General features: G+C 40.5%; 1 protein-coding gene across 4 annotated transcripts in view; it reads left to right on the top strand.

Annotated features, from left to right (window-relative positions):
* The window catches only part of LOC101488074 (leucine-rich repeat transmembrane neuronal protein 4), a 59,153-nt gene that overhangs the window by 8,587 nt on the left and 26,078 nt on the right, over positions 1-24,488 (top strand). The window contains exon 3 of one of the 4 annotated variants that reach the window (XR_013101114.1): positions 19,990-20,217. The exons of the other annotated variants lie outside the window; for them this stretch is intronic. The gene's annotated coding sequence lies outside the window, so the exon portion shown is untranslated. The remainder of the gene's footprint in view (positions 1-19,989; positions 20,218-24,488) is intronic. 4 annotated transcript variants of the gene reach the window in all.

Here is a 24,488-nt window from a genome sequence, read left to right as displayed (position 1 = left end):
TCTCATTTAATGTACTGTGTGGTGGTGTGATTGAGAGACCGTATCGCCTGCGGGAAGAAGCTCCTCCTCAGTCTCTCTGTGTTGGTCTTCAGGGAGCGGAATCGCTTTCCTGACCTCAACAGAGAGAACAGTCCGTTGTTGGGATGGCTGAGGTCCTTCACGATCTTCCTGGCCTTGGTCCAGCACCGCCTGCTGTAGATTGAGTGCAGGTCAGGGAGCTCGGAGCGGATGGTGCGCTCAGCTGACCGCACAACCCTCTGTAGAGCTCATCTGTCCTGCATGGTGCTGTTCCCGAACCAGGTTAAGATGTTTCCCGCCAGGATGCTCTCTATGGTGCACGAGTAAAAGTTCCTGAGCACCTTGGAGGGCAGTTGGAAGTCTCTCAAGCGTCTGAGGTGGTAGAGATGCCGACGGGCCTTTTTCACCACGGTGTTGATGTGACAGGACCATGACAGGTCCTGCGTGATGTGAACTCCGAGGTATTTGAAGCTGTCCGCTCTCTCCACTGGGCACTCGTTGATGACGGGGGGTCTGGTAGTTCCTCTCCTGCTTAGTGCTGAAGTCCACTATCAGCTCCTTTGTCTTACTGACGTTTAGAAGGAGGTTGTTCCTCTGGCACCAGTTCTCCAGATTCCTAATCTCCTTCAGGTAGGCCGTCTCGTTGTTATCAGAGATCAGGCCCACCACAACGGTGTCGTCAGCAAACTTGATGATGGTGGTGGAGCTGGTAGTGGCCACATGGTCATATGTGTACAAAGAGTACAGCAGGGGGCTCAGAACACACCCCTGGGGGGCTCCAGTGCTGAGAGTGGTGGAGGCTGAGACATGTCCGCCCGCCCATCCTTACTGCCTGTGGTCTGCCAGTTAGGAAGTTGGAGATCCACTGACACATAGATGAGCTGAGTCCCAGATGCTCCAGCTTGGTGGTGAGGTGGAGGGAATTATGGTATTAAATGCAGAGCTGTAGTCTATGAAGAGCATTTTAACATAATTCCCCCTTCTAGTGTCCAAGTGAGTGAGTGATGTGTGGAGGAGATGAGAGATGGCATCGTCTGTGGAACGATTTGGACGGTAAGCGAACTGTAGTGGGTCCAGTGTGTCTGGTAGTGAAGAAATGATGAAGTCTCTGACCAGGCGTTCAAAGCACTTCATCACTACTGAGGTGAGGGCTACAGGGCGATAGTCATTGAGAGAAGCAGGGTGGGGTTTCTTCGGGACAGGAACAATGATGGACTCTTTAAAGCATGTGGGGATGACCGACTGAGATAAAGAGATGTTGAATATCTCAGTGAACACAGGAGCTAGCTGGTATGTGCAGTCTCTGAGGATACGACCTGGGATGCCGTCGGGTCCTGCTGCGAGATGTGTCTGCTACTGGAATTCTGTGTGGCATTTATCTGGCCTCTAATCTGAGGTGCTGTTAACTTTCTGAGGCTGGTGACTCGGATGAATTTATCCTCGGCAGCAGAGGTGACTCTTAGTCTTCCTTTCCTGGGGCGGTTCTCATGTGAGACAGTTTTGTCGTAGTGCTTGATGGTTTTTGCAACTGCACTTGGGAACACATTCAAAGTTTTAGACTGACTGACCTTCAGTCCTTAAAGTAATGATGGACTCTCGTTTCTCTTTACTTAGCTGATTGGTTCTTGCCATAATAGGAAATCTAACAGTTGTCAAATAGGGCTGTCAGCTGTGTACCAGCCTGACTTCTGCACAACACAACTAATGGTCCCAACCATTAAGAAGGTAAGAAAATCCACAAATGAACCCTGACAAGGCACAGCTGTGAATCTACAATATAAAAATCTTTAGAGTTATTTATCAATTTTTTCTTTGTAACATAATTCCATATATCTTGCTTCATATATTTGATGTTTTCTGTTTGTTTCTACAATGTAGATATAAAAAAAAACCAAGAATTTATAATATAGATGAAAATATAGATGTTAATAATGGTAAATAATCTATGTATGGCAATGTTTGTGCAAACTTTTGTTCAGATTGGCCCACCTGTTAAGGTGAGAGTACATACAGACTTATATAGATACACTACAATCATTATAGCAAAGAAGGTAAGGTGTCAGATATCTATAAATGAAACAAAGTAAATACAGATCATTTTTAATTTTTCTTTTGCTAAAAAGACTATACCAGACTACATATTTACATATACATATATTTCCAAACTCTGGATGCTTGACAAACATAGAGTCCCAACAAATAATACTCAGTGTTTATGCTAAACCAAGCCATCATCAAAACAAATGTCTGCCTAAAACGTTAAAAGCATTTCTCAAACGAACCCGTTCTTACTTCACTGTTAGCTGCAAACGTACCTCATTCTGCATTTACTTAGAGACTTCATACCAGCCTCAAATATGCAGCATATCCCACCTCGTTCCAGTCAAGGTTGTGATTTCAAGCCGAGTTACAATGTTGCAGTGGGATTCATTAGCAAAAATGCACATAATCAGACCTCAGACTTATCTTTAGTAAAGCACCTCTCAGGCTGCTGTGTGTGTGGGGTGAGATCTCCTCCAAATAAACATACTCTGCGATATGTATGATTCAGACTTTTGACAGATGTTCCTCTTGGAGGTGTGATGTCTGCTCGGGTGAGGAGGTGGAATACATTACAAAAAAAAAAAGAAGAATACTTAGCAGCAAGTCGAGGCAACGTGAGATCTGTGTAATAATAGCTTGCAGTCTAACATGGACTGTTAAAATGAATACGGCAGTTGTGTTGTTTCATAATTAATCTTAGCATCTCTTCTTTCATCCGATTGATGTTTTCGTGATTTTATTACTCTCATTATGATGTGCTAATAGCACATGTCTCAGCCAGCTAATAGCTTAAGCTGGCACAAGCGGAAAATATGATGTTCCTCCTCCACGCTCCAACACAGACAATATTGAATTTCACTCTGGGTTAGATGTACTTATTTACAGAACACATGCGACGAACTGCTGTTTGTGTCTCTGGCTAATCATTAAAGATCCCTGCAAAAGCTTTAAAGCCAGAGAAGTGGGAGTCTCCTCTGAGCCCGCATCGTTCTGCCGAGGAAAACTAAATGAAAGCCATCATTTTGTTGACCTTCACACCTTCATTTTTAATTGAGGCCAGCGCTGATTGACAACATCATTAATTGTGATATGCACTTGATATTACATGATAACCTAGTCCTTCATTTAACCCTAAGATGAAATGTCTTGTGTGAGCAAATTGGTTGATTTGGTACTACTTTGGCATGACTGAGACGTATGTTGTAATGAAACAAAGAATGGGAAGTTTTGAAATGGAATTAGAAGCCCCCCTTTTTTTGCACAAACTAATTTGGGAGTAAATGAAAAGACCACAGAGATAAATCAGACTAATTCATCCCTCCCCATCACACAATCTCCAGTGGTCCTCCCCTCCTGGAGCCACACACAAACCATGATGAATATTTAATGCGATATTAAACTTCTTCTTTTTTTTTTTTGTTCAAGACCATTTTTTCCATTAAGTAGTGATTAATTAGAAGTATGTTTTGATCAGAGGAGTCTCTTTCCATGGAGGCAGAGGATCTTGCGCCTCCTCCTCTGCTTTTGAGATTCATGGGGGAGCCCAAAATATAAACGAGTAATTGGTTGGAAAAAGAATATTACTAAATCTTAACATCATTTCTAACATATTTCCCCTCTCTTCTCTGGAAAGAAAAAATCCATTATTGCAACTCTGATTAAAATTCTTCAACAGCAAAACCTGCAGGGCAGGAAAAAGGTGAAAGATCAGTCTGTGTGAAGAGTTGGTGGGTGGCGGAGGAGGAAAAACAGGCTCCTGTTGATGCTCCCTAAGGCCGCGCCTCTTATATCAATTTAATGTACTTTGTCTTTTTTTTAATGCTCACGCTGTTGTTGACCAAATGAATGTTTCAAATAAACAATTTCACATTCTTTTTTTTAAATTATTCACGATTTTTGTGTTAAATTCATGCTGTTACATAGTGGATGCTGCTATACATGTTCTAATATACAGCCTACTGTGTGTTTTTGTGTGTGTTTCTCTAAGATACAGTATCTTGTACGCCACTGTGTTGCTACCTCACCCACCCAAAATAACAAATTCCTGTAATAAAATAACAGCAGAGTCAATTTCTTGTGAGCAAAGCTCTTTCCCAGCTAAAGTCTTACTGACAGAATAACATAATTTGTCATTTCTTTTTTTTTGTTGTTGTTGCTTTCTTTGTACTTCACTTGTACCCCACGCATAAGCCCGAGCTGTGTCCTTCTGTCTTTGAGTGTTGTGTGCTGGGTTATTCTTTACGCTTCCTTGCTGGCTACAGCTGAGGCATTGCATTTGTGGCTCATCCGTCTGTGTCATTCTCTTGAACACCTTGAGGGTTTCTTTAAATTTGGAACAAACGTCCTGTTGGACTCGAGGGTGATCTGTTTAGAATTGGGTGGTGAAAGGTAACTGTGACCCAACAAAACAATGTTTTTGTCTACAAAATATGCTAATTGTGAACTCATTTTTCATCAAATATCTAACAGAATTTAAAAAAAAAGGCATTTCCTGTCCACAAGATCAAAGGTCACCTTTGCCGTGATATTATGATGTTGAATAAAATGGCACAGCTCTGGATTAGACGACTTGCCTCACTGTACAGCCAACACCCATTCCAGACTTTCATCCTGGGGAGGCTGTGGCTCAGGAGGTAGAGCCGGTCACCTACTAATTGGGCAAGACGCTAACCTCAAGTTGCTCTCTCCAATGGTGTGAATGTTACATAGAAAGCACTTACATAGAAAAAAAAGTGCTAGTATGAATGGGTGAATGAGGCAAGTTGTAGAAAAGCACTTTGAGTGCTCAGTTGGAGTAAAAAAGCGCTTTATAACAACCAGTCCATTTACCAAGAAGGATTCACACTGTGCAGTTCTGTCATTGTAAGAGTGCTAACTGGCTGCTGTCTGTTGATTCATATTCAGTACAGGTGTGGCAGATAAATCCTCCTCAAAAACATCTCTGTGTCTGAAAAATTACTTAATCAGGCGCTCTGTCCGAGTGTTTTTGTTCTGACACGGTCAATTTCATCTGGATGTGATCAACATAGTTCAGCTATCTGGGTTTATTATGAGGTGTAGCATTAGCTGCTTTAGATAAAATTGATTTCTTAGTCAATTTGAGTCTAACTGTGCGTGAAAGTGTTTACTATGCTCGTCATCTTAGCTTAGCTTGTTAGCTGTCAGCTTTTGCTAGCAAAACGAAGCTAAAGCATTTCTGTAATTTACCTAGTATTCGTTTCTTCCAGTGTTATCAGTCCCATCCACTAGCTGCTTACATGCTTCATGATCCAGCAAACCTCTTCGCACACCATTTACACATTTGTTCTCAGTGTAAACCAGTTGTAATCCTGTGTCTATTAACAGCACCGATCAGTAGCACAATGTTGTTTTGGTGCCTCGGCTGTAGTCATGCTCCGGTGTTTCATCAGAGGACAATCATTTTTCTTGCAAGGCCAGCCTAATAAACCGAAGGCTGTGTCTCTTTTCAGCCTTATCTGAGCAATTAATACAAACGCCTTGAAGGATTTACTTCCTAAAGTAGGTGTAATACTCTGGTATTGAGGAATGTACTTTTCTTTTCAGGACTCATTTTGTTTGAACTCTTTCATGTGCTTCAACGTTTCCACATTGCTATAACTCCAGGGGGGTACATCTAGTTTTGGTGTCAGACACTGTGAAAGATTGGCCCACAATTTTACACAGGCATTCAACAATCCATCATAAAAGAGAAATTCATTTTAGAAGAAGCAGAGAAACCAATTTCTCCAGTTGACAGCCGCCTCAATAGACCACAATGCAATGCAGCGTCATGACAAGTCATGTCTTGTTTTTTATTATTTTTATTTTTACTCTCCACCTACCTACTGCAGCTGAATCAAGCAACCTGACCCTCAACTCCCTGGCGCTCGTCAAAAGGCATACAGGGAAATGCAGGAAATCACTAGCTGATGTCAAAGCAGATGTGGCAATTCGGTACCCGAAAGACAATTTACATCAGATCTGCGCTTCTGGCATCCACAAAACATTACAGATTGATGATACATATCAGTGTAAGTCTATCCAAGGGTGGATTTTTCCATCAAGTCTTCAGTCTGAGTCAGAGTTGAGGAACAAAAGAACTACTTGAATTCCCAAGGAGTCCAGATCAATGTCTCTTTTCAAAGAAAAAAAAAGTATTTGCACATATCAGTAAACTTCTAATAACTTCTCAAAAAATCTGAATCCCATATCGAGTGTCCTATTATCATGGCGTATCTATCAATCAGCAATCACACGCCCTGGATTCCCTCAGTTTAAGCTTCTCCTCACTCAGTCAGCGACACTTCTGCTTTAATAGGATTTGACAGCTTATCTAGCACTTTATGAAAAGTCGGGCACCGCAGAGAGAATGAATAATATAACATGAAAATATTAGACATAACATTTTATGCCGTTTTATGGTCACAGCAGCCACGTTAATTTTTCATCGCAGCTTGAAGCAGTTACTGCGTGTTTAGCCCTTCATTTTATTATGATTCATTTAATTAGAGCTATTAAGACAGTTTGACGGAGACGCTGTAGTTCTGCCTTCTGTGTCACTTTGATTCCCTTGAAAAGAATTTGAAAGTGATATTTAAAAGAGAATGAAATGATGAAATGTTGACTAGGCACATTAGTGCTTGCCCTTGTAAGTTGTTGGACTGCAATTTGTATCTCCACGCTTCTCTGTAGAGTGACACTACAGTTTCTTTCATCATTTCTCCTCAGAAGAATTTTGATGTAACGTTCACGTCTACCTCAAAAATAGTGTTTTCCCAGAAACTAAAACCTCTACATCGTGTAGCTACAGCATACCAGTATGTTCTCACTCTGTCTGATGGGACACGGTGTGTCAGTCAGCACAAACTGAAAATGATGCCACACTTCTGCCATCTTCCTCACTTATAGTGAAATATAAATATCAGAACACTCACAGTGGCTGTGCTGATGTTCAGCAGGTAGGTTTGTCGTGTTTACCGCCTGAGTTACTGTTGCGTTTAATGCATATATGTACGCAGTTTTTAGCCAAAGCTAGTTAGTGAAAACAAAAAAAAAGAACAAGATCCAAGAGTCATTAAAATTAATTAGCAGGGTTAAGGTATGAAGACACGCTCCCTAGCAAGCAAGTCAAACTTTATTCATACAACACATTTCAGTGTGCTGTGCAAAGCATGAGCTGCCACACACTACATACTAAGTAATATCTAAGTACAAATAAGTAAGATAGATTCTATTAGATAGAAATTGTTAAATAATTAGGACTACAATAAGATCATACAACCTGTAGGTCCAAAAGATAAACAAAATAATTCAAATAAATTTATGCTGAAGCGCCAAATCACAACAGCAGTTGCCTCAAGGTGCTTTATATTGTAAATTAAAGAACCCAGTTTGAGCAAGCACTTGGTAACAGTGGGAAGGGAAAATGTCCTTTTAACAGGAAGAAACCTCTGGCAGAACCAGGCTCAGGGTGGAGTAGCTATCTGCTGCCACCGGCTGTGGATGAGGGAAGGACAGCAGGGTAAAAGACACTGTGGAGGTGAACCAGAGATTAATAATAAGTATTGATTAAATGCAGAGTTCAAACATAAGAAAAGTTATGGTATCTGGACTTAATGCAAGCCATCATGAGGAGGGATATCTGCATTTTATTTACATTTTAATTGCAACCCAACATAAAAGTTTCACTAAAAAAACAGGAATGTCATTTGACCTATTAGGGGCCCTTCTAAAGATGGAAATTAAGCACTTTTAACCATTGGTTGTTTTGGTTCTTTGAAACGTGACTTCCCAAGCAAGGGGTGGACCTACCCAAGGATAAAAAGACAGAGCAAGCTAACTTGTTAATCACAGGTTAGCCACAGACTAAAGAACAGTCTCATTTATTATCTATTTCTGTCCAAATGGAAGAAACAAAAGTAACATCACACTAGATTCAGTAAGACTTTAAAACCCATTGAAAAAGTGTTTACTTGTCGAGGATGCGGTGTTCTCTGACCATATGCCTATTTTATGTGATATTGTTCTTTTTAATCCTGTTCTTAAGCTTGCTGTACCTGCTCGATGTTATCGTGCTTTTGGCTCAGATACTGCCGAGCGGTTTTCCATATTGTTTGACCAATTTATTTCTTATCCTCCTGAGTTGTCCACCTCAGATGGATTAGTTTCTTGTTTGGATTCTGCTTGTAAATCTGTCCTCGACGCTGTCGCTCCTTTTATATTCAGACAATGCAAGCCAAAGGCTAGTCCTTGGCTAACTGATTTTACCAGAGCCGCTAGAAAAGAATGTAGAAGATGTGAAAGACAGTGGAAAAAAGATAGGCTGTGCGTCTCTATGGAAGCTCTTAAGACTAGCTGGAAAGTCTATCAGAGAGCAGTAAAGGCTGCCAAGCACTCCTATTTTTCTCAACTTATTGCTGCCAGCTCGCATAACCCTCATGTTCTATATAACACTATAAATTCTGTACTTAATCCGGAAGGCTATATTCTTTTGCACTCTTCTGCGGTTATGTGCAATAAGTTTCTTAATTATTTTGTGGATAAGGTTGCTAGTTTGAGACGCTACCTATTGCTGACCCAGCCATGCATGGTTCTTGCTCAAGTCTGTTCTCTGCTTTTCTACCAATTGTTTTATCTGATTTAGAGAAACTTGTGTTGAATGCTAAACCGTGTGGCTCTCCAAATGACGTTGTTCCTCCCCGTTTTCTTAAAAAGGTATATCCTATCATCGGACCACATATTCTGAACATTATTAATACTAGTCTTTTGTCTGGTCAAGTACCTAGGGAATTTAAGCATGCAGTCATACATCCTTTACTTAAGAAACCAGGCTTAGACAGTTCAGTCATATCAAATTTTAGACCCATCTCTAAGCTTCCCTTTCTTAGTAAGATTCTGGAAAGAATTGTTTATACTCAGTTGATAGACTACTTGAATGACTCTAAATTGTCAGAAATCTTTCAGTCCGGCTTTAAGCCATTCCACAGCACGGAGACAGCCCTCGTAAAAGTTATGAATGACATCCTGATAGCGACAGACCGTGGTAAATATGCAGTGCTGGTCTTGTTGGACATGACAGCTGCATTTGACACTGTGGATCACGATTTGCTGATCTCCCGCCTACAGCACTGTGTGGGAATTTCTGGTTCGGCACTTTTGTGGTTAAAGTCCTATCTTTTAAATAGGACCTTTTGTGTTAAGTTGGGGTCGGCTTCATCCTCTGTGGCCCCTCTGCTTTGGGGTGTGCCACAGGGATCTATTCTTGGGGCGTTATTGTTTTCATTGTACCTCTTGCCTCTTGGCGCGATTTTCCGAAAGCATAAAGTGCCATTCCATCTATACGCAGATGACTGCCAGCTCTACTTACCTTTTAGTCATTCTGATAGTCTCCCAACTGGACCTCTGCTTGACTGCCTTACTGATGTCAAAGCATGGATGGCAAAAAACGTTTTAAATTTTAATGATCGGAAGACTGAAGCAATTTTATTTGGCCCAAATCGTTCTTCTCATACTCTGGATGTTGATCTTGCAGCTTTGACTTCCCAACTAAAGAGTTCGATCACAAATCTCGGAGTTAAAATTGATTCTGCACTCACCTTTGATGACCATGTAAACGGGGTGGTAAAATTAGCATTTTATCACCTCAGACGTTTATCAAAGGTTAAGCCCTTTCTTTCCAAGCGTGACTTGGAAAGCGTTATTCATGCCTTTATTACCTCACGTTTAGATTATTGTAATTCTCTTTTAACAGGGGTTGGGCAGGGCACTTTGACACACTTGCAATTAGTGCAAAATGCTGCGGCAAGATTTTTAACTGGCAGAAGAAAATTTGATCACATCACTCCGATTTTGGCCTCTTTACACTGGCTTCCAATTGAATTCAGGATCCGTTTTAAAGTCCTTTTATTGGCTTTTAAATCTCTAAGTGGTCTGGCACCTGTTTATTTGTCTGACTTGTTGAAGCCCCACGTCCCCACTCGTTCCCTTCGGTCAGCTGAGCAGTTGCTGCTTTCGGTCCCAAAGTCACGGCTGAAACTTAGAGGAGACCGAGCGTTCTCTGTTGCCGCGCCGATGCTTTGGAATAACCTTCCTCTCCATATTAGACAGGCTGCATCAGTGCCAGTTTTTAAGTCTTTATTAAAAACCTACTTTTATTCCCTGGCTTTTAACTCTGTGGGTAACTGATATTTTTATTGTTTTTTAACTTTATTGCTATGTCTGGTTTTATTACTATGTGCATATTAGTACTGTACAGCACTTTGGTCTACCAGGTGTGTTTTTAAAGTGCTATATAAATAAATAAATGATGATGATGATGATACTGAGGTCATGAATGAAATGGAACGATTTTCTCATAGACTGCTACCTCCTGCTGGCCATGGGAAAGAATGCTAGTTTAAAGCACCTCTGCTTTGCTTCACTTTTCAGACCCACACGTATATAAACACACACAGATACATCTCTTACATAAGGTGTATCAGCACACTGCTAGAGTGGGCGTAGCATGTCTGTATAGAGCAGGGGAGCAAGAACCAGCCTTATTAAACAAATCAAACTTTTGATCAAACTCATATGAAATTTTGCCGAAGCGCACAGCTGTTGGAGCACATGGAACAAATTGACTCAAGGAATGAAATGTGTCAGATTTCATTTCGTGTGTAATATTGATGTTAAATGCTATGGAGATGTTTAAATATTTGCTGCCGTATAATCTGCTTTGACATGTATTGTGAACAGGTGGAGGGAGCGGAGGGATTCATCTCTCCGTTTTCACTCTGGCTGCCAATGCTTCTTTTCAAATCAAACAAATGGGTCAGCCCTTTGTTCCGGCAGAATATTTTTACTTGCCTTATCTAAAAGGGATATAATACACTCTGATCAGCGGGCTGTTTCAGCACTCTAAATTTAAAATGCTTTCTGGATTTGTGTAGGCAGACAGCAGTCAAACATTAACCAAAAAAAAAAAATTTACTCCATGCTGGGCAAAATTGTAGTTAATTTTGGTCATTCACAGAAACGAAAAAACAACGCTGTCTACACAATGCAGGAGGTGGGGCAGATATTCCTGTTGGGATTACGTGTGCTCCGAGTGAACAGAATTTAAACATACCTCAGCTGATTTCTGGATTTCTTTTCTTTCAGTTCGACATTCCCCAGGTACCTTACTCCATGTTTTTGTACCGTGTTTTTTTTTTACCAACATCCTTTCCCAGCTATGTTTCTCCATACAGCGAAAAGTAAACAAGCCAAACTTAAAGTAGGAAGACAAACTGACAGAAAGAACTTATACTTTTATAAAATTATATAGGCTGAAACTGCAAGGCCATGTGCTGGAAAACAAAATAAAGGCAATAAACTGGGAAAAAGCGTAATTAGCCAGTTTCCTTGGAGATGAGCCAGTTTTTCCATGCCAATAAATTCAGCAATCAAATTAACTTGTGAACGACACATTGACATAAAAATTCAATTCTGTTGTAACGTAGGTAGATGGGAGAGATTATGAGAAGAATATTTAGAGCCAGTGGAACTTGGTTTCTAAAGTGAAGCCATCATTTATGCCAATCAGCCAACGAACTGAATGCAATTAATGGAACTAATTCAGTTTTGTCAAATGAGCCAATTTAAAGAAGGAAAGCTGAACAATGTTATCTCCTTGTCCACTTTCTGAAAATGTTGAGCTGATTTTGTACAGCCAGTTTGTGTCCATGCACAGAAAACCTATTTGCTAGTTCATTTAAACTCATCTACTTTGGTAGACGGCTAAAAATGTTGTATTATGACAAAAAAGGTTGAAAGATCACCAGATGTCCATTGTTTGTGCCTTTGACGGAGTGTGTTTTACGCCCAAACCACAATCCTTTCCTAAATACAAGTTTAAAGTGACAAGAATGGAAAATAGTTGAGGCCATCATGTAGCATCCCCTACATGTTTTCTGATGTAGGACTTTAGGTACTCAACAGTCCTGGATGCTGCTTGCTGTTTTCCTTATTTCATCATGTGCTAAATGTTTACAGTTGGTGAAATGTCTGGACTGCAGGTAGGTGAGTTCCTGGACTCTTCTCCTACAAAGCCATGCTGCTGTAATAGCTGCAGTATGAGCTTTAGCATTGTCTTGGTGAAATATGCAAGGTCTTCCCTGAAAAAGACGCCATCTGGTTTGTAAATCTGTTGCTCTAAAGCTCCATAGGCACTAGTGCACTTTCATACCTTTAGCAATGCAGGCATTTGTAGTGAGGGCTGATAAAAAGTCGGATGCTCCCTCTCCTCTTTAATGCAGGAGAAGTGGTGTTCATCTTATGCAAAAAAAAAAAGAAAGAAAAAAGAGTCAAATTTCTATTTGTCTGACCACAGGACACGTTTCCACTTTACCTCAGTCCACTTTAAATGAGCTTTGGCCCAGAGAAGACATTTCTGGATCATGTTCACACACGACTTCTTTGCACGAAAGAGCTTTAACCTGCCGCCTTGTAGATGACACGGTGAACTATGTTCACAGACTGTGATCTCTGGAAGTGTTCCTGAGCCCATGCAGTGATTTCCATGCCAGGATCATGCTGTTTTTAATGCAGTGCCCCCGAGGGCTCGAAGATCACAGGCATCCAATATTGAATTTTAGCCTTGTCTCTTGCACAGAGTTTTCTCCAGATTCCCTGGATTTTTCATGATATTATGCACTGTAAATGATGAGATATTCAAAATCTTCACAATTTTGTAGACACAATTTTGGGGGAATTGATGAACATCTGCTCATCTTTATTTTTGACTCTAACTCTCTAAATTCTCTAATCACATTACTGACCTGTTGCCAATTATCCTAATTAGTTCAAAACGTCCCTCCAGCTGATTCTTTTTAGTACTACTTACTCTTTTTGCACTGGCCCATTTCTTTTTAGAGATCTGTTGCTTCCATCAAATTCAAACTAAGCTACTATTTTCCTTGAAACAGTACATGTTCCCATTTGATGTGTTTTCAATGCTTGATTGTGAATAAAGTCATTGCATGTAATTGGCTATACATTCTAGCAAAAGAATGAATAATAACAGAAGTAAACAGCAACATAAGACACAGCTATGTCTAAAATTGTGATCTAAATGTGTGAAAGTCCTGTCCTACTGAGGTTTGTTTCTGATCCATTATCACGCAGGCCATCGACATGATTTTATGTGGCATTACCATAAATTCAATAGCTGCTGATTATAAACTGCTCAGGAAGTGTCCTTAACCTCTTTTATAAATGATACATATATTAATACAAATCATTCAGTGACCATGGTAACACATATGGCTGTCAGCATGTGAGCACGTGGATTCACTCAGATCAATCAAGACAGTCAAAGGTTGTTAAAACGGTCGTGAGCGTGCATCCTGCTCTGTTCACTTTGATAACTTCATCAGCTCCAGTCAGCAAAGCAGCCGCATGGAGATCCTCTGTGCATGGAAATCCTCTATGTGCTCACCTCATTTTCTTCTAATTATTTAGTTTTATCAGTTCAATTGTTGCTCACAATGAGTTACTCATGAGCTCCTAGTATCACCATGGAACACATAGACCATTTTATTACCGGTCAGCATTACAGCAGCTGTTTTAATGTTATGATGGTTATAATGTGATTTTGAAATGTTTCTGAACGCCTTGGAAATATTTTGCTGGCCTCTCTCCCCTGCTGGAGCCAGCGTTCTTTGTTCTCTGGAAAATACCAGCGCTGGAAAGCACTCCGATTTCTAGGCTATTGTACCAGAGTGAACCCCAAACATGTTTGTGGCTACACTTTGTTTGGATTCTCCATTCAGTAGCAGCTGCTGTCTCATGTCCAGCATTGTATATGTCCTCCAGTTAGAGAAAGATCGTTGTTTGGGTTCACCATAAGAAAACAGAAGCTTCTCCATCAAGGCTAAAATGAGGCCCACTGTAGTTAAAAGTAGATTTTGGGCAGTCGTTGCTTCCGACAGATTTACTCCTCCTCATGTAGCAAATAGATTCAAACTCCAGAGTAAAGAACAAAGCGCAGGGCTATGTGTTCTGCAGAGCATCCTTAGTACAGATAGATCTGTAGAGTTTAACCCCGGAGGACGGGCGTTTTTATCAATTTGAGATCAGGACTTATTGATCCTGCATGCCCGTACATGCTTGACATTACTGAAGACTCCCTGTTTTTGGTGACTCTCGTATCTTCGTCAATCCCTATTTCCATAAAGCACAGAGGTGCGAGCTCACAGCTGTAGCAGAATGGAGAGGTCATGCGCTTCTCTTGCTCCTGAGGCTTTTCGTCCCCCCCTTTCTTTCCACCCACCTGTCAAACAGCTTTTCTCCTCTGTAATAGTCTGACTGTATTGCACAGACACTGCCCTCAGTTGCAGTGGATTTCCAGCATTTTTCATTTTTCCCTTTTTGCCCAAATTTGACGGTGTACGGCCAAAATGTAATGAAACAAAAATGACCACATTTAAATGACAAGTGTAGCCCTCCATATTAAAGCGGCTTAATTCAATCTCAAATGTTTTGCTAAGGATGATGGAAACTATTTTCCTGCATAGCATTTTTCTTAGTACAATTTAGTGGTAATGTTTTTTTTTTTCTTTTCTCCAGTTTGCCCATACAGCACTACGTTTTGTAAAATAGCTCTTTATGTTCTAACTTGACATTTCAGTGCCACAACATGCTTGAAAAAGTTGAGAAATAGACTCCATGAATTTAGATGTCTCGAGTGAGCCGAAAACAAGGCTGCTGATATGAATCGTTATGAGCGGCAGCATTTAGTCCAATCTGCTTCACGTCGACCCACATGTCAGAGAGATGCACAATTCGCATTCATGCTGCCTTCATCTCTCTCCAGAGCACAGTCACACACACACACACACACACACACACACACACACACACACACACACACACACCCACTGACAATGTATAACTCATCAAGAGCTGCGGAGATGGCAGCAGTCACATCTGACTGCAAAGTCAAGAAACGTTTTTATTTTTTCATTTCATTGTGGAAATTCTGAACAAACGCTATATTATGTGCTGTCTGTCAGCAGTTTCCGAGTCAGGCGACTGGTGTGTTTTTTTTAAAGAACAAAAACATTTAGTGCAAACCCAAGGTCCGTGGAGCAGCCCCTAAAGCTTGTTTGTTGGCAGAAGGGCAAAATGACAACCCATCAAGTTAGGTTTGTTTGCTAAATGGAAAGATTTTTCTTGGCCCTTGAATTTCTCTCTTGTTTAAGAATGTATTTCATTTTTATAACTGGCTGCACTCAAGGAAAGGCTTCATCAACCAGTTATTACCTGGTAACGTTAAAATGCTGAGCAAAAGTCTTGAGCTACTCCTCATTTCTTCATATTTTGCTTCCAAGCACCCAGATTTTCTTCTTATTCTTTAAAATAGCCTTGAGCAACAGTTTTCCAGGCTTTTTGAAGGTCTTTCAAAGTTTTATTTTGGATATTTTCTCCTTTTTCAATCATTTTCAGTCAATTTCTTGCACCTGAACATTTTCACATGAATGTTTACTTTGTTTTCTACTGTTTGTTAAGCCACTCTCCTATTAGTCATTTAGGCATACTAAAGACACCAAATGCAAGCAGATAACTTTAAGAGCCAAGTTTAAATCAAATCTTTAAGCATTTTGTTACTTTCCAGTGAGTGTCTAAAGCCATCTGTAAAACACGGTGGAGGCTCTGTCATGGTTTGGGTCTGCATTTCAACTGGTGGTGTGGGAGATCTTGTCAAAGCTAATGGAATATTACCCAGAAAAGTACCATCAGATTTTGATCCACCATGCAATACCATTTGGAAAGCATCTAATTGGCAACAGCTTCATTTGTCAGCATGACAATTATTTCAAACACTGCCAATGCAGTAAAATCAAATCTGGATAGAAAAACATACAGTGGAATACTGTCAGTGATTGATCAGCCTCTTCAGATCCTGGATCTCAGCATTATTGAAGCAGTGTGGGATCATCTTGATGGAGAACGGAACAAAAAGAAGTCGACATCCAAAGAAGAGCTTTGCAATGTCCTGAAGATGTGTCATTTTTTAGGCACAAGCTGCCAAAGAGAATTCAGGCTGTGTTAAAGAATACACGCGGTCATACCAAATATTGACTTCCAAGCGCTTTAAAATTGTACAAACTCGGATTTTATATATTGCAGTGTGTGCAATATTTCATTAAATTGCTATGTCTGCTTCCCATTTTTCTGTGAAAACGTAAAGAAGTGAGGGCTGGCTCAAGACTTTTGTATAGTACTGTACAGCTGCAGCAAGGGCCACTTTAAAACCCATACATACAAATTATCTTTCAGCCGTTCTGCTGTCTCAGGACTTGGGTTAGTGTACATTTTGTGGTGATGGTTCTAATATTACATTATTTAAAGTGGACTACTTAATAGCGTCCTGAATTTTTGAGCAATTGTACAGACAAGAACACTCTGACTGTAGTGGTTTGAGTGAGAAACTGCAGAAAAGAATATTCTGAAGTTGAACTTCCTGATATTTCAAAATTACTTCCATTAATCATAAGCCAACAACCATGGGCTCTATTTACAAGAATCAATGGTGCAGTTTATAAGGTCTTTAAAAAACCTCAGCTGGTCCATGCAACATGGTGGAGCAGGAGCAGAACACTGAGCTCTGCTCACATCATTGAACTTCTCACCCTATTATGCAAAGCAGGCTGAGCCGTTCTGCAAAGGAATGCCATTGGTAATGGCGAGGTTTAAGTCCCTGATAGCTGAGAGTGAGGCTTGAGCTTTATTTGTAGCTCTGCAATTTCTTTAAGTCAGCGGTGACTCAACAGTTTTTGACCACAGTCATTAACCTAACCAGCTGCTCTTAATGATGATAATATTACCAGACATTTAGAGGACTCGTTTCAAAGAGGAACTAAAATGTGGATTTATTTTATTTATTTTTTTGGCTTTTTATACTCTTGGTGAATGAGCTCCAGTTCTTTGTGGATCAATAAGTTATTAGCAATAAATAGAACATAAGATACAAAAAAATACAAGACGCATTTTTCACTCTCATGCCTCGATCCTCCTCCAGAAACATTTCTGCTGGTGAGGTGAAGTGTGTTATTGCTTTCGTAAAACAAAAAAAGGCACTCTTCGAGGTCAGCTGGGCTCACCATGCTGGTTTATGCAATTACACATCTTTAATTTGCTTAGCGTAGCAACTTGTTTGCATTTAATTTGCTGTTTCATATTACAGCACAGTTGTTGTGCCTAAACACATGCCTACTCACACATTTAGCAGAAATGAGGCTGCATGAGAATCCAATTAAGGCACCTTTTCCCCTCGTCCAGTTGTGCTTTTGCTTGAGTGTGTAATGACAGAATTACTGAACCTTCTACGCACATTGTTGGATAGATTTTTAATAGGGCTCTATGAAGGGGGTAGAAAACACTGTGTATCTTTGTGGTTTTGGTAAAACTAACCCAGTGTCACAATTTGGTGCTGGATGAGGAGCTAGATGAGGAATCAAAAGCAGGACTCTTAAACATGGAGAAGACGGATTCAAAAAGGCAGAATTATTGCGCTGTTGACACTTGAAACATAAACTCATGAACTAGAAACTAAGAACTTAAACACTAGGGAAACTAGAAAACTAGGTGCCAAGTAATTTGGAAACACACAGCACATGGAGTGGTACGACACAACAAAGGGCAAAGGAAAACACAGGGCTTAAATGCACAGGCAAGACAACAAGAGGATGGGGAACAGGTGGGAACACCGCTGGGACAAATCTGACATAACAAGACAAAGGAAGCAAAGCAGAATACACTGACATAAGTCAACGACTATCAAAATAAAACAGGAGGCATGACATCATGTAGATGCAGACTTGACACGGAAACACGACAGACTCTGGGACAGAGGAAATACAAAAGCAAACGAAAACATGGGAACAGACTAAACATAGGCTAAACACTAAGGGAGAGAGGACTAAGATTACCGAGAACTAAAGAAACCCAAACACATGAAAAAATATTCAAAGAATCTAATTCCAGAAGCTGAAACACAAATAGTGGGTCGCAGACCAAGTACCGTGACACCCATCTTCTACTTAATGCAATCTGTTTGGAATGTTATCATATGTGTCCATCAATGACCTCAGTGGACATACCCTATCAGAGCAGAGAATAACCTACTGCAAATGTTCACATTTTGTAAAGTTAATGTATGTTTATCCAGCTGTCAGCTCTCACAGGCCAAACCCTGGAGAGATCACCAGTCAATCGCAGGGCTAACACAGAGAGATAGACCTGTGTTAGCACTGGTTCACACCAGTGAACCAGTTAGATTTTTTTTTAGATTCACCTGCTACCTTAACATTCATGTCTTTGGAGTGAATAAAGAAGCTCGAGTTCCCTGCGATACTGCACGCAGGCACAGGGAGAACATGCAGCCTTCACACGGAAAAGCCCCAGCGGGTTCCTACTGTGAGGTGATGGTGCTAATTACTTAACCACTGTGCCTGTATAGATGGATGGATAGATTCTAGTATATTTTGTCTATATAGTGATAAAATCAGAACACACTAGAGCTTTACACAGACTCTTATTCCTTTTATTCATTTACTTCACCAGGCAACTCTAACTATATAATTAGTCTGGAGAGACATGGAAGCACACTACAACTTGACCAGGTGGCTGACACATCGTCACAACTGTTAGGTGATAACTGTCATTTCCAATAACTGAATGAAGATTTTAATAGCTTGTAATGATGCTGTAATAGGTGTAATAAGATGAAACAAGAAGGTAATAATATGCAAATAGCAATAATGATCTTCTGAGTAATATTACATTGAAATATATGTAATTACGTGATAACAGGGGATAATAATGCAGAAACAAATATATGTCTGTGAGGCAAAACAATTACTAATAGTATCAAAATATTATAGTAATAATATTAACCTCCTGACCATTAAATTGTAATATCTGTGCATTTGTATATACAAACTTGTGGTAGTAACCTCATAATTATAAGTTAATGTTGTTTGCTTTAACCGTGGCTCCATAGTAGAGTGGTTTACACTGTTGCCTTACACATGAAAGCTCCCCAGTTTGATGCTGGAAGGAGACTTAGATCCCATTGGGGGCTGCGTCAGGAAAGGCATCTGGTGTAAAACTCTGACAAATCACATATAATGAGCCATCTGCTGTGGTGACCCCATGTGAATAAGGGAGCAGCCAAAAGAAGCTTCATTGATTGATGCTTTGACATATTAGGATACTGTTATCATATTATAATACTGGAGTGATTCCTGCATTATGTCCTTAGCATTCGTCTTTGTTTGAAGGTAACTGGGTAAACATTATATGTAATGTGTGACTTATTTCCTGGAACCACCTGAACATGTGGTAGTTTCATACCAGGAATCAGGGCTGCAACATACAAAAATCCCTGTTTCTGTCTAATTCCATATCATTGACATATTAAAGCAAACTCAATTATAAGGCGTGTAATTAAGAGATGATAACTTGCTATTTCCATACAGAAATAGTTGGAATATTCACAGAGTAACATGGAGCGCTGTCTTTTGTCCCGTCTTCCTCCCCTAACCTTGAACTGGTCATGGCAGATGGCCGCCCCTCACTGAGCCTTGTTCTGCTTGAGGTTTCTTCCTGGTAAAAGGGAGTTTTTCATTCCCACCGTCACCAAGTGCTTGTCATATGCCGTGGGAGTGTCTGGTCGGGTGTGGTCCAGGTTCCTGTTGTCCATTCCCTGGGGTGGAGTTGGCCAGCTCATCACCTGCTTCCAATTTCCAGGCCTCCATCTAGAGGGTTTTTAAGCCAGGGCTGCCTGCCACTCCTCGCCAGTTTGTCCTCCTACCACCCGTGATAAACTTGGCCTCCTCTGTGCTCGGACTCTGTGTGCCTGGATCGTGGGTTAATGTGTTCTCCGTCTCCTGTGTTCTCCAGATTCATCACCCGTCGTGCTCATCAGCAGTGCTGGTTCTGTTTCCATCCCGTTCTCCAGTCTGCCTAGAACCCTAGGACTACACACTCACCTTCTCCTCAGCCTGCCCTCCAGCCCGTACTTCAACTCCCCTGACACCTTGGAACCTGGACCAGCTTTCCCACACTCTCAACCATCCCTGGGACACTCCCACAGCAACCCCTTCCCCGCCTAATAGCCGGTGTTTTCAAGTAAGCACAAGACTCTCCACTAGTACCACTCACCTCTGTCCTTTAATTGTTTCCCATTCAGTAAAACCCTGTGTTTGCAGAAGTTCCCGCCCGTGTTCTCTTTGTGTTCAAAGTCCGTTTCGCCGCCCTCGGGCCTCCCTCAGTTCCTGCGAATAATTTCTGTTAGACCCAGTCTTGTTTAAGTTCCTTTTCCTTTCAATAAATTGTATATAGTTCGAGCAATTGAGTCTGCTCTTGAGTCCACTGCATCCTTGTTTGTGACAGTGCTTGCTAAAAAGGGGTTGTCTGATTGTTGGGGTTTTTCTCTGTGTTACTGTAGGGTCTTTAGCGTACAATATAGTCCATTGAGGTGACTGCTGTTGTGATTTGGTGCCATATAAATAAGATTTAATTGAAATTATTGTTATCTCCTTGTTTCCATATTATTACTACATTATTCCTAGCCTGTAATAGGAAGTGCTGCCAACATTTTAAATATATTCATACCAATATGTATTTTGTTGAAATATATATTCTTATATTCGATTATTAATAACATAATTATAGCACAATGAAGGAACATTGGGAATTTAATGTCTTGCTAACCACTGTACGCATCATAATTGACATTAACAGGGTTTGTGTGGGTATAGTATTAATCATCCGCACCTACATTTGCCTCAGTGTCTGATCTTTAAGAGCATTGTATGGAATAAACAACACATCTACAGTACATTCACATTGCTAGCACTATTCTTTTTGCCTTTAACCTCTGACATCGTGCTGTTTAACAGCACAACATGTGGCATGCCTCATTATGTAAATTGTTTCCACGGTCACTAATAGTGTCTATTCTTTGCAACAATAAACTTAGTGCACGTACACATACATGTAAATGCTTGGCTGAAATTATACGCTTCCTACGTTACACACATGAATGTCATTGCATACACATCTTTGTCACACATACACAGAACCCAGGTTAGACACATTGATGACTCTCACACTGTAGGTGTGAGCGAGCATGACTAAGTGTGTGTCTGCAGTGGGCTGCTGTTTGTCCACACTTCTTTTCAGCCTTCCGCCCAAAGCACACTGGGACAGGCTCCAGCCACTGGACACGGATGAGACTTACAATGCAGCACAATGAAAACAGATGTTTACTGTCGCTGTGAAATGGTAGTGATGTCCAAGCTGTACAATGCAATGTTGAGGAGTAAAACATGGACAGGGGAGAGCAGTGTGGCACAGATATAAATTAATGTTGATAAATCACTGAGTATAACCTTGATTGATGCACAGTGGAATGCAGCTAAAAAGGTAACTGGGCAGATTCACTAAATGGTTGAAATACGTAAAAAGAGATTTTGGTGTGCACCACTGTGTGCTGCTCAGTGCTTTGTACATGAAATTGGCTTTATAAGGTTGGTGGTGATCGATCTGAAGATGAATAGAAACCGAAATGGTAGCCAAATGTCTGCTCTGTCTGAGAAAGCGAAGATGAAAACATTTGTGTACTGTGTCCATCATCTCCTGCCGTGCCCACGCTTCTTCACACAGCTCAGTCATGAAAGTGAAGCGCGGCCAGCAGAAAAAAAGAAACTGTACCTCTTTGTTAATGGGGCTTTTCTTTGAACTGAGCTAGCAGAATTTACTTGAGATCGTCGGAATGGTGTATCTGAGGATATAGCCTTAAGTTCCATTTGAATAATATATAAGCCACATAAAAGGTTGATGACAATGTCAGGTGTAAATGGGGTACGTCTGTCTGCACAGCTGAGGAGAAAGGAATCTGTTGCTGACACCAAAATATTCATCAGAGATTCAACTGATGGTGATAAAGCTTTAGGCTTGGCTTTTATACAACAGGACTCGAGAAAAGATGAGTCAGTCCACTTCTTTTGTATTTTTCACCTTTGCTAAACATACTGGAGCTCATGAAGAGCCAAGAGCGCTGGGCTAATTAGTCTTTTTGAAATGATTGATATGAAGGTTGTGGACACATGCCAAATGAGTAAAGCCTAGGATGACTCATGAGCTTGGATTTTGCCTTTAAGTTTTATGCATTGTTGCACAGTACAAAGATGTGAGATACTCAAACAAACTGTTTTTGACTTCACAGAGTCCTTGATGGCATGCAGGGCTTACTTTATTATGATGGCTCATGCAGAGATAAACAGAGTGTGGAATTTTATATATATGTGTATATAGTGATTCTCCGTTAAGACAGTCTGGGGGAGTTTGTTAAATAAAAATGTCTATGCATTTATCATATTAAGGCAAGTTAGCCCAGAAATAAAGCCAGTTGCGTTCTGTTATTTTTCCACATATAAATGAATAAATTCATTTTGCAGACCTGTGTGCCCTCTGCAAGATGGCACTAAATACAAAATCGACCTTGAAAAATTAAAATCTCAAACTTTGTAATGACATTTTTTACAGTACTGTGTGAAAAATTTCATACAAAAAAGGAAATAGGTGCAGTGATTTACTGAAATATGCAAACATAAGGTTACTTGTAATTTCTTTAAGCAGTCTTCAGGAATAGTTCTGCTGGCTACTTGAAGGACATTCAAAGCTTTTCTTTAGATTTTTGACTGCCTTCTGTTTCATTCTCTGCCAACATTATCCCACACTGCCTCAATAATGTTGAGCACTGGGCTCCGGGGAGACCAATCCATGACCACATTCAGAATTCCATCAGTTTTGACAATGCAGCCCCAAACCATGATACCTGTCCTGACCACCTCTGTACACACTGATGACAATTTCAACTACATCCGACCTGTTGATATTTATTTTTAGTCCAGTTCTTGTGTGATGCAGCGTACCTCAGCTTGACCATTTCTGGTCTCAAGTGAACTGTAGATCAGCCAGATGCATCTCTCAGATCCCGTATAAGGTTTCTTCTGGATTTTTTCCAATTTCTAAGGACAGGACTGTCAAATATTTTTCATCTGCTCTAGATAGTTTTCAGCCCTGTCACTTTTACTTTTATCTACCAAGTGTCCAGTTTCCTTAACATTTTTTAAAGGGCACACTCCACACCATGCTGATATATTCCAAGCTTTTGATTAATTTTCAAAGAAAAACTTTGAGAGACATTCAGAAAACCTGGAGAACTACTCCTCAGGACCACTTTAAAAAAAATTATAAGACAGTCTGACTCCTCGGAAGCCAAATATAAAGAAATGAAGGGGGGGATGAACTTTTGCACAGTACTGTGGATTATATAACAGTTTTCTGTGCAGTCTGGTATTAAATATAACAAATGATTTTAAGATGAAATTTAGTTTAATAAGCCTTCATTGACCATTGAGTGTTATTGGTTTAATGAGCTGGTCAGTGGTAAAGTGACTGCTGTGGACATATGAACAGATATTGTGAAATTATCTTGGTTTAGATGAAGTCTAATATAGGAATTTACATAGCATGTAGTGACATACAGTAGCAAAAACATCCGGGACTCAGACCTTTTTGAGTTAAATTTGGCCGCTGTCATCTTCGACCAGTAGCTGCTCTGCTACAAACACTCCTGCTACTAGGAATTTCTGTTGTAACCACCTGGACATGCACATTTGCACTTGATTACTGGAAGTCTCAAATGTGTCATGTCTCCACCATAATTTGTGTTTCAGCAAAAAAGAAAAAAACTGCTAGGAGACAAATTTGGCAAGTGGGGTGTGAAGTGATTGACAGTCATGCTCCTGCTGGTGCTGCTGACCTGGTCCTTCTCCTTCAGGCTTAGGCATGGTAAACTCTTAACTAAAGCCTGCTGTTTAGTCCGTGGTTTGTATCCAGAGATCCAGCTTTCATTAGCAGTGGCCGTGGCAACAAGAAAGTTGGGTTGGTCTGATACAGAAGTACATGTTTAATGTCTGGACTAGTTTGGGAGCCATTTGTGACATCTTAAATGCACATACAGATGATATTGTGGAGAAATCATTCAAAGATACATCTGGTAAGGTTTTTGTCTCTGAGGTCTGAGAATTTCTCCAGTGCAACTTGTGGTCTAAAGCAACATCTCCCTCTCCTCATATTCAACCGCTTGTGGCAGATGGCTGCCCCTCCCTGGTTCTGCCAGATGTTTCTTCCTATTAAAAGGGAGTTTTTCCTTGTCACTGTTGCCAAGTGCTAGCTCACAGGGGGTCATCTGATTGTTGGGTCTTTATCTTAAGATATAAAGCACCTTAAAGCAACTGCTGCTGTGATTTGATGCTAGATAAATAAAACGTGAAATTACACCTAACAATGTTTTAGGTTGTAACCTGGAGAAGCTGGGTTATGAACTT

This window comes from Maylandia zebra, linkage group LG12 (assembly GCF_041146795.1).
Source record: "Maylandia zebra isolate NMK-2024a linkage group LG12, Mzebra_GT3a, whole genome shotgun sequence".
Taxonomy (NCBI): domain Eukaryota; kingdom Metazoa; phylum Chordata; class Actinopteri; order Cichliformes; family Cichlidae; genus Maylandia; species Maylandia zebra.
This window is presented reverse-complemented; position numbering and strand designations above follow the sequence as displayed.